Source organism: Narcine bancroftii, chromosome 3, assembly GCF_036971445.1.
Source record: "Narcine bancroftii isolate sNarBan1 chromosome 3, sNarBan1.hap1, whole genome shotgun sequence".
Taxonomy (NCBI): domain Eukaryota; kingdom Metazoa; phylum Chordata; class Chondrichthyes; order Torpediniformes; family Narcinidae; genus Narcine; species Narcine bancroftii.
The window spans coordinates 102,083,242-102,098,765 of NC_091471.1; the positions used below are offsets into that span (position 1 = coordinate 102,083,242).

General features: G+C 42.8%; 1 protein-coding gene and 1 long non-coding RNA gene across 3 annotated transcripts in view; one reads left to right on the forward strand and one right to left on the reverse strand.

Annotated features, from left to right (window-relative positions):
- scfd2 (sec1 family domain containing 2) overlaps positions 1-15,524 on the forward strand; it is a 307,801-nt gene that overhangs the window by 6,781 nt on the left and 285,496 nt on the right. The window lies entirely within an intron of this gene.
- LOC138757416 (uncharacterized) overlaps positions 6,629-15,524 on the reverse strand; it is a 119,221-nt gene continuing 110,325 nt past the window's right edge. The window contains exon 3 of the long non-coding RNA XR_011353584.1: positions 6,629-6,835. This is a non-coding gene — a long non-coding RNA (uncharacterized lncRNA). The remainder of the gene's footprint in view (positions 6,836-15,524) is intronic.

The window sequence follows — 15,524 nt, forward strand, 5'->3', positions numbered from 1 at the left end:
AGTAATCACAGAGCACCTATGGCATAGGGAATCCTTAGTGGTGTGTGGATGGACAGAAAAAAATTTGAAAACCATTGTTTTAGACTGACACGGAGAGGGTACTCTTTCCATTTTAGTGCAAGATTATGCATTTCCCATATTTTTCTCTGTAGCATATCAAACATTATGTAGCACCAGTATTCAAGGATCCCTTGTAAGGAACCCTAGAGGGATGATGAGAAATTAAATTTGAGAGAATTATTTTAAAAATCTCGGTGTTTAAGACTTCTTCCCTCCGATGCATCTTGACCTGATGAGTGTTTCCAGTGTTATTTTGTTTTTCCTGAAGCGGGAGCATAGTGCAGTATTACGAACCGCCACCGTCAGTTCATAGACTTACCTGACACTTCGTGGGCTAGCAGTGCTGGGTGCTAAAGTACAGCAAGTGGATCAGATGAAGCCCCTGCTTGAAGAGGCAGGGCACTAATGGCTCAAAGCTTTAACCTGCTGGTCTACAGGACCAGCAGCTGTTCACTAACGAGCTCATTAACTGGCAGGGAATAAAAGATCTGTGTATGTCTGCAATAAACCAGTTTTGAGTTGACTACCTTTAATAGCACCTACCATAGCAGCTGCTACATTCTCTTAGATTTCAAATATCTTCAAGATTTTCTTTCATTTTAGTTTGAATTTATTATGTCTGTTGTGACCTTAATGTTTCCTTTGTATTTATTTCTGAGCATCATTGTCATATGGATGGAAGCTGATTTTACATCTATGGGGATAAAATATTACCAAGGGATGCCATGCAAATGAAGAAGAAAAAACATTTAAAAAAAAAAACACTCTTCTGCACCAAAATTCAGGCACAAAGATGTGGATCCCTACTTAAAGGAAGTTGTATGTTCAAACTATATTCATTGTGGTCTTGATTGAAGGTTTGTGGTGTTTACTGAAGTGAAAAGGATCTTGAAAACTTGTGACTTATCTCAGTTTTGTTCAGTATTTCCCTCACAATTTGTACTTCTGTACATTTTTTCAATAAAATTTGGAGAACATTCAAAGAGATTCATTTGATTTGTCCTGGTGAAGGATATTGGAACTGAAACATCTCTCTGATGCTGTCTATTCTACTGTTTATTTCATTTTCTATTTTTGTTTCAGATTTTGAATATCTGTAGTTTTTTACCTTAAAATACCAAACTGTTTCATAAAATCTGAAGTATCCTTTTTTTCTCAACCAATGTGGTTAATAGAGCCATCTTCTGCATTTCTTCTGACGGTTGAAGTTAAGCTCCAAACAGAACAGGGATAGGGTTCCTCTTGTCCTTGCCTCTGCATTTAGCACATTCTCCTATGTTATTCCTTCAGACTGCATCTGTCTGTCCCCTGTCCCGCCCCCCCCACCCGCCTCCATTTTCCATAGGGATCACTCTGTGATTCCCTTGTCTGCTCTTCTCTCCTTACAACTTTTTTCCCTGCAACTGTAGGAAATGTAGAACCTGCTCTGACACCTTCTCTATTACCATCATCCAGGGTCACAAACAGCCCTTGAACACAAAAATTCATCTGCATATCCCTCTAACCTCATCTGCTGCATTCGGTAGCTTCCTCTATATTGACGAGACCAGATGCAGACCTAGGGAACATTTCCTAGAGCCTAATGTCTGCCATGGCAATCCTGAACTCCCAGTTTCATGTCATTTCAACTCCCATTCCCTTTTCCACGGTCTTGTCCACTGTCAAGAGTGAGGCCCAATGCAAACTACTGGAACAAGACCTCATATTCCTCCTGTGCAGTCTACAGCCCAATGGTGTGAGCATAGAATGTTCCAATTTCAGGTATTAAGTCCTTTCTCTTTTCTTCGGTCCCCTTTCCCATGCCATTCAGCCCTCCACATTCTCCTCCCCTTCCTCTTTTGTTATACATCTCTCCTCCCCATCTCCCTACTTGATTCTTCAGCACATCCCTCCCCCCACCACCACTTTGGTTCCATCTGATCTCTCTTTATACCACTGTTCTCACCTTCTCAACTTACCAAATTTGAATACTGGCAAGCATGGTCCTCTATTCATCTACTCCATCCTGTATGACTCATTTTCTTTCACCTGACCTGCTTTTCTTTCTTGCCCTGTGGCATTTGTCAATCTGCTGTCCATCATGTTTCAGCTCTATGTGCAACTTCAGAGAAGTACACAATGGTTTTCTATACTCAAGAAACTATGTTCTCCTTTCAATGCTCAAAGTATCCCTCATTTGTCTTCGAGGCAATAATTTAGATTATCCAAGTAAAGATTTCATGTGATCCAGCTGCTTTGGCTGAATCAGATCTTAGGCATGATCTCTTCTACATTTCTCAGCCTTTAGAAAAACATTGACATTGTGTTCAAGTCCAGTACTACTCTTCAAACATTCACACAAGTAAAACATTTGAATCACAATTTAAACATAATCCTAAAGCGATATGAAAAATCTAGAACAGTAGTGACCACATCAAATAACTGACACAATTACTGCCCATTGTGACTATTCAAGTGTTGCAACACCCTGTTCTTTTCTGCTTATTGTATGCATTGCATCTGATAGAAAACGAGGGAGATTGAAAACTTGGCTGAATGGTGCACCATCAACAACTTCACACTCAATGTCACCAAAACCAAGGAGCTGATTGTTGACTTCATGAAGGGGAAACCAGAGGTGTATGATCCAATGATCATTGGGGGATCAGAGGTGGAGAAGATGAGCAAATTTAAGTTATTGGGAGTCACTTTCTTGGAGGATCTTTCCTGTAACTTCCTCAGAAGTTTGCAGTTTTGGTAGGACAATAAAAATCCTGGAAATTTTCTAGATATGTGGTGGAAAATGTGCTAATCAGTTGCATCATAGTCTGGTGTGGGGACACTAATACTTTGTAGTGTAAAGCCTTGATAAAGATAGTGGACACAACCCAGGACATCACAGGCAAAGCCCTCCCCTCCATTGAAAACATCTACAGGGATCACTGCCGTCGGAGAGCACTGGCAATCATCAAGGAGCAACATCACCCAGCATGTGCCCTGTTCTCGCTGCTACCATCAGGATAGAGGTGTAGGTGCCAGAAACTCAGGGGTACCAGGTTCAGGAACATCTGCTACCCCTCCATCATCAGACTCCTCAACAACAAACTTGATCAGGAACTCATTTAAGGACACTTACTTTTTCACTTTTTAGATTTTTAAAAAATTCTCTCTGTATTTCACAGTTTGTTTACATTTCTTTATTGTTTACAAGTGCACTTCGAGTACAGTTTTTTTTACACTACCAATAAGTGGCAATTCTGCATTACCCATAGTAAACAAAGAATGTGTTCTAAGTTGTAGAGAAGAAATGTCTATGTTTGATCAGAGACAAAGATTGTCCAGCAGCTTAATTGCTTTCAGTATAGGCAGTTGGAGAAAGACAAAGGAGCCAAAGAACATATTGAACTGTGAGATCCAGAACTTGATCTGTAAATCTGAAACAAAAGAGGATCCTGGAATGCTCCAGTTGATCATATAGCATCTGTAATAAGAGACCACAAGTGAAACTTACATGTGGATAATTTTGCATCAAAAGTGGCAAGATCTGATACAAACAATAAAATTGTACCTTTGTTTTTAATGAACTCGATCTGAAGATCTTGGACAAAATTGTACTTGAGGTTTGGGGAAAAAGTACTTTTTTTAAAATTTCTGAACTAATTGTTATTTGTTTATTGTCAAAAGGAAAGTATCTAAAAACTAAAAGGCAATTGTTTAAAAAGTGTATTTTCTGAAAAATTATGACATTTCCAATCACTTTAGTCATTAAAAAAATATTTTATTGAGTTTAACATATAATTCCTACATACATAGTCTTTAATAAAACAAATAACAGGTCATATAATACATATGGATAGAAAAATAAGTAAACTACATTAACAATCTCTTAATATAAACAAAAGGCAAATTCTGTCTAATTTAATGAAATGATCTATGGTGACCATATATAAACCCATATTTAAAAAGTTAACCAAAAGAAAGGAAAAAAAACTAAATCTAATCTCATTTTAATAAAGGGATAAACAAGTAAAGTTCTGTATTATTGAAAAAGGGGCAAAAATTCAAATTCCACTCTGGCACCTGAGGAATTTGAATTTAAGTAATCAAGCTTATCTGAAATTTAATACCCAGAGGATCCTGAAGAAGCTGTCCTCACTGGGAGTCAACACCCATCTCTGTTACTGGATTTTGGGCTTCCTAATGCAAAGACCACAGTCTGTTCAGGTGGCAGCAAAACATCGCGCACCATCACGCACACCTCAGTGCTGTGTGCTCAGCCTGCTCTTGGTCACATTACTGACCCACAGCTGTAATAACAGATCCAACTCCAACAGAGTCATCAAGTTTGCAGATGACACGACAGTAATTGGCCTCATAGGCAACAATGATGAGTCATGCTACTGAGAGGAGAGGTGTGAAATGATGCTTGTTATGCTTTTTACAAAGAAATCCCACAATATTGCCATAACGAAGACCAAGCATTAAGCCGACTTTGGTCATTTACACTGAATTGAACAAAGCCGGCATAAGGCCGGGTCAGTGTGTCTTTTACACAGCAAGCCATCATCCCGGGCGCAAAAGACGCGGAACGTGTAACACAATGGCATCGGCATCTAGTATCAAGTATAACATACTGTATTTAACAGCATATAAGACCCCCTTTTTTTCCTCAGAAAAAAGACAAAATATTCCCTTGGTCCTTTATGTGAAGTTGAAATTAGGGTGATAATGATGAGAAACAGTGACAGTGATCATCGTTGCTACGTGACTCACTAGCATATCCTCTATCATTGGGGACTGGTGGCTGGCTGTCGGGAGACTCTCCCGGTGGCCCACTGTCGGTCCCTGCACTGGTCATTGTTGTGTTGAGAAAGTGCTAGGTTTGAGAGAGACGAGTCTGAACACAAGGGTTTGCAATCATACATTACTTTTAGTAACACACAATTTATAAAAGAGCATTGGAAAATATGAGCACAATTTATAAAAAGAACATGGAAAATATGTGCACAATTTAATAAAACACGCACAATTTATAAAAGAGCGTAGGAAAATCTGCGAGTATTGATCTAAAGCAGTGGATTTCAAACTTTTTCTTTCCCCACTCACATACCACAAGTAATCCCTATGACATAGGTGCTCTGAGATTTGTAAGTGGGTATGTGGGTGGGGGGGGGGGGTGAAAAGTTGAGATCCATAGGACCATTCCTCTAGACCCAATTGTTACTGAAATATTTTGCTTGAGAAAAACTGTCATTAGCCCATTTCCTTTGGAGTTATGAAACTGTGCACATAATGAGTCAATTAGGTATGATTTAAAACTGAGGTTTTCAAACTTTTTCTTTCCACTTACATATCTCCTTAAGTAATCCCTTACTAACCACTGCTGTCTATCACTGGGGACTGGTGGTGGGCTGTCAGAGGGGGAAGAGGTGTGGGGTGGTGGGCTTCAGACTGTGCAACTGAGGACAAATCCACTGACCAGCTTGTGCACAGCACAAGATGATGAGAGACACATGGGGACAGCTGAGAGTGGGGCAGTGGGATCACTGTGGGGACCGTTCTTTTATTACAATGTCACTCCCTCGCACTAATCTCTTCTCCCTTAATATCTGAAGATCTGTCAGTGTCTGTCTTGAATCCATTCAGTAACTGAGCATTCGCACCCTCGTTCTGTAGTGTTCCAGATTCAGTACACTTTGATACATACTTTTTATCTTATTCATTAATGATCACGCCCTAGTTTGGAAGACCAAGAGCCACTCCACATCTTTCCTATCAAAATCATGAATTATATACTTATGAATTAAATCCTCTCTCATTCTCCTCCCAGCAACACATCAGTGCTTCACCCACCCAACGAAGCAGTGAGGTTGCATCACTATTTCATCACCAGCTTATTTTGTCTCCAGCTCCTGCCATTTCATCTGCAGCTTATATCATACTTCTTCATTTATGGGAGCATGCATAGACATCCAAGATTATCTAAATTTTATGTGCCTGTCGGTCAGGTATTCCTTAGTGAACTACTCGCTGTCAGCCAGATCTATTTTGCCTTTGACCTTTGCTATATAATTGCAGGCCACTGGGTAAGAGCAGGACAGTCCATAAATTTGCTAAAAAAAATACAGAACACATATGCATCCTTACCCGTGTCAGTCCCAGAATGCTGGATTGCCCTTTTACACAGACGGTGTTCCAGTGCTGTTACTACCTCTGCTGTCTGAAAAAAGCCGGGACTGGAATGACCACCACCCCCCCCCCCCCCCCCATTCCATGTCAGTGCCATTTACACAGAAGGCATAGTGGTAAAAAAGCCTCAAATAAAAGGCACCTGTGTCTCAATAAGACAAAGAAGGACCAGGAATGACAACCCTCCTCTACACATTAATACCTCGGTAGTGAAGAGAGTAGAGAGCAACAAGTTCTTTGCAGTCTACTTAAGAAGTGACCTATCATGGACACATAACATCTCACTTGTCAGGAAGGCACCACAGCGACTGCACTTCCTGAGAAAACTGATGTAGGCAAGACAACTTGCCATCATCCTGTCAACTTCCTAATAAACTTTACCTTTTCACATGAACTCTATTGAAAGCATCCAGGGTGGCTGCATCACAGTGTGGTGTGGTTACTGTAGAGCATTAGATAGGAGCTTAATCCACAGGACAATAAGAGCAGCAGAATCACTGGGATTTCCATCCACCACCCACCATCGATGTAATTTACCAGGATCATTGTCTAAAGAGGGCTTGCAAAATCAGTGAGGACCCCCACGTGCAACATCTTCCAGCTAATCCTGTAGGAAAAGAGATACAGGAACATCAGAACCAGAAACACCAGGCAGAGAAATGGCTTCTTCCCATGGGCATCCAAGATTCTTTTTCCCTTTCCATCATTATCCTTACTTTGCCCTATAACATACTGGTCCTGGACTCTAATTAGTTGTTTTGCAAACAACCCCCATATGTCAGTTGTGGAATTGCGTGATAATGGCTAATCCCTCTAGCTCCTGTGTAATCATGTCTTAATTGCTCTCACCCAATTTAGTACTTTTCTACACAACCCAAGCTTAAAATTGTGCATAACTATCTTAAAGAGAAGTCACCTCTGTTCCTAAGTTCCTAAAATGTTCCCACTAAAACTAGTGGAGTGAAACATGAAAGTCTGCAGATGTTGTGATTGTTGTAAAATCACAGAAATGATGGAGGAACTGAGCAAGTCTCACAGCGACTCTACCTCAGCAACATTGGCAACTACTTTGGTGCTGCCTCATGCACCCATGATGAGCTTGTCAACTTTATCCACTTTGCTACCAACATCCACCCTGACCTTAAATTCACTTGATCCATGTCTAGCAACACTCTCTTTTCTTGATCCCTCTTTTTTCCTCTCTCCCTCTCGGGAGATAAATGCTTGACAGATATCTTCTACAATCCCACCAACTCCAACAGCTATCTCAACTACACCTCTTCACACCCTGTCCCCTGTAACAATTCCATTCCCTTTTTGTAATTCCTCTGTCTCAATCGCATCTGCTCCCAGGGTGAGGTCATCTGTTCCAGATCATCAGAGATGCCCTTCCCCCTACCATTTCTTTTATTCATACACTGCCTACTTTTTCCATTCCTTGAAGAAAGGCTCAGGCCTGAAACGTCATTAATATATCTTTGCCTCCGATGGACGCCGCAAGGCCTGCTGAGTTCCTCCAACGTTTCTGATTCCCCCCCCCCCACTAAAACTAGGATCACTTGGCTTAGCTCATTTGCCAATACAAAGTCCTGTGTGGCCTCCTTCTTGGTTGGCTATGCTGCTTCAAGTAACTCATGGATACATTCAACAAATTTCTCCCCACGCAAGCCACTGGCATCTAGAAGAAACTACTTGCATTTTTTTTGAAAACATATCCCACCAGAGCAAGAATTTTGATTGAATTTACAATCTCAGAATGGCATCAGCCCAACTTGAATTTCACAATCAAATTATGAGCTTCCCCTGCTTGAAACAATTGAAGAAGATTTACATAAATGGATAACTCTTATGATAACTTTGATTGGAAGGGTTAATTGTGTTAAAATGAATATATTCCTGCATGTACAATTCCTCTTCCAGGCTCTTCCAATACCATTACCACAGGTTTTTTTTTCAAAATATGAATAAATTGGTTAGGAAGTTTCTTTGGAAAGGTAAGGTAGCCAGTATCTCCATGGAAAAATTGACTTGGAATCACCATATGGTGGTGGGGGTTGCAACCCCCAAATTTTAAATATTACTATTGGGCAGCCCAGATAAAATTTGTTACTTACCTCTTTGACGAAAGAGACAAGCCTTCAAGGATGGAAAATGAAACTGCACAAACTCAAAGAGAGAGTGCAGCAGAAGATCTTGTAAGTATTCGTGTATAATGCATTTCGTGTATAATGCGTCCCCTCCCCCCATTTTTGAGGGGTAAAAGGGAGAAAAATTTTACCCCAATGTATAATACGACCTCCCTCACCCACCCGAATCGTGCTGCTGTCTCTCCCCCTCGTCTGCCTGAGTCGCGCTGGTGTCTCTCTTCTTCCTCGCACACCTGTTCGCGCTGCCATCTCTTCCCCTCGCTCACCCGAGTCACACTGCCGTCTCTCCCCCTTGCCTGCCCGAGTCGCAATGACATCTATTTTTTCCCCCTCACCCGCCTGATTTGCACTGCCATCTCTTCCCCCCTCGCCCACCCGAGTCGCGCTGAGGTCAATGTAGGCAGCTGCTGATAATCTTATTTATCATTAAATCTGGCAGACAAAAATTGTTAAAATAATAACCTTGTGTATAATGCGAATTCCCCCCCCCCCCCCACCCCCGCACTTTGAGCTCGAATTTCGGTACAAAATCTTTCACATTATACACGAATATTTACAGTAAATATACTAACTATTTCTGGTAGAAAATAAGTACCTCTAATAAAACATATTTTGAATATTTGGTATAAATTGAATGATTTAATTAGAACAAAAGGAAAAATATTTCCAAAAATGCCCTTAACTAAAAATAGATTAATTCCTTTAACAATGATAATAAGATTCTACATGCCTGGTCCTGGAAAGGTATCAGGTAAGTAGAAGATTGTTAAGTGCAAGGGCAACTTATGTCATTTGAGCAGTTAAAAAATAGATATAATATTCCTAACAAGACAATCTTCTGCTACTTTTAATTAAGAGCTTTTTTTCAGAAATGAATTAGGACCAGCAATGATGTTACCAGAGTGCAGTGAAATGGAGATTATGTTTTGAAAGGGGAACAAAGATGGGAATCAGACCTGAATATTAGTAAACTGGTCTAATTTATGTCAGGTTTGCATGACCAACACAATAAATGTAAGATATATATTGGTGCAATCTAACTTATTGTATCAGCTATATCTTACCCTGTAGAAATAACATAATATCTAATATACCCAATATATGTTTTAGATGCAGTGAAGAAACAGGAACCTTTATGGGAAAATTTAAGAATTTTATTAGACCATATATTGGGAAACAATGGTGACAAAGTCCAGAATTGTTTCTCCTAGGAAATATTGTGGGCAAAGACCAAAAATGAGGCGATCCAACTACCGAATAGAATTTCTTAATATTGCATTGATGGTGGCCAGGAAATATATTGCGGTTACTTAGAAGTCTACCGTAACTATGTGTGTATAATGCAAAAAAAATTGTACCAAAATTTGAGCTCAAAGTAGGGGGTCGCATTATACACGCATATTTATCATATTTATGGCAGCGCAAATTTGGGAGGCGAGGTGGAAGAGAGATGGCAACGCAAATCGGGAAGAGAGATGGCATAATGAATTGGGCAGGCGAGGGGGAAGAGAGAGCCGCTCAAATCGGTTAGGCAAGGGGAGGGGGGATTGTATTATATACAGGGGTAAAAATTTTCTCCGTTTTTCCCCTCAAAAATGGGGGGGGGGTCACGTTATACTCGAAACACATTATACACGCATATTTACAGTAATTCCCTTCTGGATATAGCCTGAGGGAGTGTGGAAATGCATAGTTGTGTTCCCCTGGAGAAAATTACTTATAATCTAAGGAAGTATAACACTTTTTCAGGTATGGCAGCTATACTTGCAGAATGCAGGGTTGAATATTTAGGGACACTAATTCTGCATCCTTGTTCTTTTCCCTATTTGAGATTTAGGCAAGAAAAGGAATTAGATCCTCTGAAGTGGATCCCAAATCCCGACAGTTCCTCCTCTTTTCTTGCTTTTCTGTTTCTTTCTCTCTTATCTATTTTCTTCTTCTTTATTTTCTATTTTTCTATTTCAGTGTTTTGTTAAAGAAGAAAAAAATTGCACAATAGCTGATGTCACTGCCCTCTGTGAGGCTGAATATTTTGTGGCTTTTCTTTAAGAGAGCGTGAATCTTGGGTCAAGAGAGCATGAATCTTGGGTCAGGAGAGCAGGCAGAGAGGGACTGGGAGGCTGTCAGACAAACAAAGAAGCCAGTAGGTATTTTAGGAGAAGCCTAAGGGCATTTCATTTGCCAATATCTATTCAGTAAAGCATACTGATGAGGGGGAAGGGTTCCATCAGAAGTGAAGCCAAAGCCAATACTTTAGCACCATGGGTGGCAATGTTGCAAAGGGAAGGAGAAGAAAGATCAAACTGCCAGTAGTTGCTGGGATTTTACAGTTGGTCAAACAGACAAGAGTCTCTGTCTGATTCCAGGATGTTTTGTTGACTCCCTGCTGATTGGGTCACTGAATGACCACAGAATGTTCTGGAGTGAAGAGTCAGAGGTCATTGTCCATATTGATATCAATGAATGGGTGAAAAATAATGTGGCAGTGACTATCTAAATACAAGATTATTGCAGATGGAGAGTTGTTGCAATAGGGAGAGCTTGAGATTCCTGTGGTTGTGCAAGAGTTCTAGAGAAGATGGGGGCTAAACAGGCTAGATGTATTGTACCTCAACTGGCCCCAGATTGTTGTCCTCATGGCAGTTTTCTAGAGCAGCTGTGAAGCATTTAAATTAACAGGAGGAATGGGTGATTCAGAGGAAGGAAAGTGATAATGAAAAATGGAAAGTTAGTAAGAGTTTAGAAGACAGAGCGGATAGAAGCTGGTAAATAGAAGAAAAGCAATCTGGCTGTACTTAATGGTATTGAACTGATTCCAAGCAGTTTCGCGAACCCAAGCAATGTGTTGGTCACTCCTGAAGCATGGTTAAACGAGTCCATACTGGCATCATGATGCTCCTGGTTGCAAGGAAGGTTTTCAGATGAGATAGAGAACATTAAATAAGGTATGAATTGTTGGAAGGATTAATCTTTTCTTTGGCTTGGCTTCGCGGACGAAGATTTATGGAGGGGGTAAAAAGTCCACGTCAGCTGCAGGCTCGTTTGTGGCTGACAAGTCCGATGCGGGACAGGCAGACACGGTTGCAGCGGTTGCAGGGGAAAATTGGTTGGTTGGGGGTTGGGTGTTGGGTTTTTCCTCCTTTGCCTTTTGTCAGTGAGGTGGGCTCTGCGGTCTTCTTCAAAGGAGGTTGCTGCCCGCCAAACTGTGAGGCGCCAAGATGCACGGTTTGAGGCGTTATCAGCCCACTGGCGGTGGTCAATGTGGCAGGCACCAAGAGATTTCTTTAGGCAGTCCTTGTACCTTTTCTTTGGTGCACCTCTGTCACGGTGGCCAGTGGAGAGCTCGCCATATAACACGATCTTGGGAAGGCGATGGTCCTCCATTCTGGAGACGTGACCTATCCAGCTGGATCTTCAGCAGCGTGGACTTACAACAGACCCAACCAGTCCCTCTCCACCACCATCATCCTCTTCCTGGCAGAACTTGTTCTCATCCTCATTAATTCCTTAGACTCATCCCACTTTCTCCAAGTCAAAGGAGGAGCCATTTATACATGCATGGGTCCATCTATGCCTGCCTTTTTATTGGCTATTTGGAACAATCCATGCTGCAAGCCTACCCGGCCAAAGCTCCTTAACTTTTTCTCCACTACATTGGGGCTGCCTCATGCACTTATAATGAACTTGTCAACTTTATCCACTTTGCTGCCAACTTCCACCCCAACCTCCAATTCACTTGGCCCATCTTTAGCAACATTCTCCCCTTTCTCCATTGCTCTGTCTCCATCTCAGGAAACACTCTTGCCAGACATTTTCTACAAATTCACCAAGCCCCCACAGTGACCTTGACTACACCTCTTCACACCCTGTCCCCTTTAATGATTCTGTTCCTTTCTCACAATTTCTCCATCACATGTACTCCCAGAATGAGGTTTTCCATATGAGATCACCTGAGATGTCCTCCTTATTCAATGCTTTCCTCTATTGCCATCAACTCAGCCCTCACCCACATATCCTCTGATTCTGCACATCTGCCCTGGCCCCATCCGCCCCTAGGCACAACAAGGGCAGTATTCCTGTCCTTGATTACCATCCCACCAGGCTCTTGCAAGTGACGCAACAGGGGTCACCTACTGCACCCAGTACTCCTGTTGTGGCCTTCTGTACATAAGAGAAACTGGACACAGATGGTGAGATGGCTTCGTTGAGCACCTTTCCTCTGACTGCTGCCATAGTAGGTATCTCCAGTGGCCAGCCATTTTAATTTCTAGCCAACATATCTGTCCATGGTCTCCTGCACTGCTAAACTGAGACCACCTGCAAATTGGAGTGACAGCACCTTCCTCCCTCCTCCACCTATTACTTCCTGCCTTTGGGAACATGCTCCTCCCCCCACCCCTCCCCCCATAGCTTTTATTTTTCAGACATCTACTAATATTTTTCCATACATTGATGAAGGACTCAAGCCAGAAATGTTGGTTATGTATCTTTGCTATATAAAGAACACTGTTTGACCTGTTGAGTTTCTCCAACATTTTATTTTTACTTCAACCTCGGTATCCGCAGACTTTCGTGTTTTACTTCTAACAACACCTTCTGTTCCATCTGGGCACCCTCTAACCAGATGGCATTAATATAGACTCCTCTGCTTTCCATTAGCCCACTTGTCTCCCCCTTTCCCTATTCCTCTGTCTCCTTTCCTCCAACTCTGCATTCACAGAGCTAGCTCCGGACCTTCTATCCAGGTCTGATGCACCATCAATGACTCTGAAAGAATGAAGTTGAGCAAACTGATAGGCTTTTACTTGCTAAAGAACAAAGGCACATCCATGCTGCTCAACTGTCACCCTTATTCAGGAGCCTTGGGGGGGGGGGGGGGGGTGTGCCACAGGTACAGTCGGCCAATAAGTGTGCCCAAACAGATAAATAGATATGTAAAGTGGTTTACTACATTCACCCCTTGTTTTATTTTAAAAGAGTCCAGCAGGGTGGAATGGTGCAGTTGCAAATTAAGTCTTTCAAGTGGTGTGGATTTTTGCTGTGACCTTTGTAATACCTGATGCAATTATGGTGCAGTGGTAGGATCCTGGGCAGTCTGAGATGCCTGTGTGCAATTGTCGGCATTGGGCTGGTGGGTATGTGGCAACGAGTCTGGCTTGTCCTCTGTTGGGAGTGAGGTAATGTCCCATGGTCCTGGTGCATCGTGGGTGGCTAGGGGTGACGGGTGGTGTGGAGTGATCAGTGGAGGTGTCCAGAGCCCATAAGGGCACCAGATCTCTAACGGAGACAGTGTCCTCATGCCCATCAGGGTACGCCACATTGGCATATTGGGGGTTAGCATGGAGGAGGTGGACCCTTTTGATCAAAGGGTCAGACTTATGGCTTCTCACATGCTTCTGGAGTAGGACCAGCCCTGGGGATATCAGCCTGTCATGGATTTCCTGGGGAAGCAAATGTCCGATGTGGCATTTGTGGCAGTACATAGGAGGGACCTGATGGAGTGGAGTGCCTCTTATCAGTGGGAGATTGTGACATTCTCCCTTTCCACCTGCCCATTTCCCAGAGGGTTGTAGCTGGTGGGCCTATATCGTGGCAATGCCCCTGGCCAGCAGATACTGGCGTAGCTTGTTGTTCATAAAAGAGGACCCCCATTTGCTATGAATATAGCTGGGGAAGTCGAATAGAGTGAAGAGACTGCACAAGGGCTTGATGAATGTAGCAGCTATCATGTCAGAGTAGGGGATGGTAAACGGAAAACGAGAGTATTTATCAATAACATTGAAGAGGTACACATTGCAGTCTATGGATGGCAGGGGTCCTTCAGAGGGGTGGTGGCCATTATCAACTGCACTCTGTCTGGCCGGTAGAAGTGTGGTTTGCACTTTGTGCAGACCTGGTATTTTTTGGTCATTGACCTGATCTCTTCAAAGCAGAATGGCAGGTTGCAGGCTTTGACGGTGGAAGAACCTGGTAACTCTGGGGTGGCAGAGATCATTGTGAAGGGCTTGTAAGCAGTCAATCTGTGCACTGGCACAGTTCCTACGAGATAAGGCATCAGGTGGCTCATTGAGTTTCCTGGGCCAGTACAAAATATCATAATTGTAGGTGGACAGTTCAATTCTCCACCTCGATCAGTTAGCAGGGTAAATAAATTGTTTACCGACCAGGTAGTGACTCCAGTGCCACACTGCCTCAACAATGGCTTGGGACTCCTTCTCGACAAATGTGTGTCGAATTTCGTGGCCCTGGAGGGTACAGGAAAAGAAAGTAACTGGTCTGTCCACCTGGTTAAGGGTAGCAGCCAGAGCAAAGTCTGATGCATCACTTTCCACCTGGAATGGGGTGGATTCATCCACAGCATGCATTGTGGCCTTGGCAATATCAGCCTTGATGCAGTTGAAGGCTGCATGGCCTCTGGTGTTAGAGGAAAAGAGGTGGGTTTGACAAGGGGGCGGGCCTTTTCATAGTTAGGGATCCACTGAGCATATTAAAGGAAAAAGCCCAGGCTCCTTTTCAGGACCTTAAGGTTGTGGGGGAGGGGAAGTTCCAGGTGTGGGTGCATGAGGTCAGGGTCTGGACCAATGACTTTGTTCTCAACAACACAGTCAAGGATAGCTAGGTGGGTTGTGTGAAATGCACATTTGGCCTTATTGTACCTGAGATTGAGGAGCTTGGCAGTTTGGAGGAATTTCTGAAGGTTGGCGTCATAGTCCTGCAGGTCATGGTTGTAGATGGTGACGTTGAGATACGGGAATGTGGCATGCAGCTCATACTGATCCACCATGTGGTCCATCTCCGGCTGGAAGACCAAGACTCTGTTAGTGATGCCAAAGGGGACCCGCAGGAAGTGCTGAAGGCAACCATCCACCTCAAACCCAGGGTCTGGTTGGAGTAAGCGGGTCTTTTTCAGGATGGCAGGATGTGACGAGTGGAGTGCCGCAGGGATCGGTATTGGGTCCTCAGTTGTTTGTAATTTATGTAAATGATTTGGATGAGGGGATTATTAATAACATGAGCAAATTTGCAGATGACACTAAACTGGGTGGCGGTATGGGGTGTGAGGAGGATGTCAGGAAAATGCAGAGGGACTTGGACAGGTTGGGGGAGTGGGCTGCTGAATGGAAGATGACGTTCAATGTGAGCAAATGT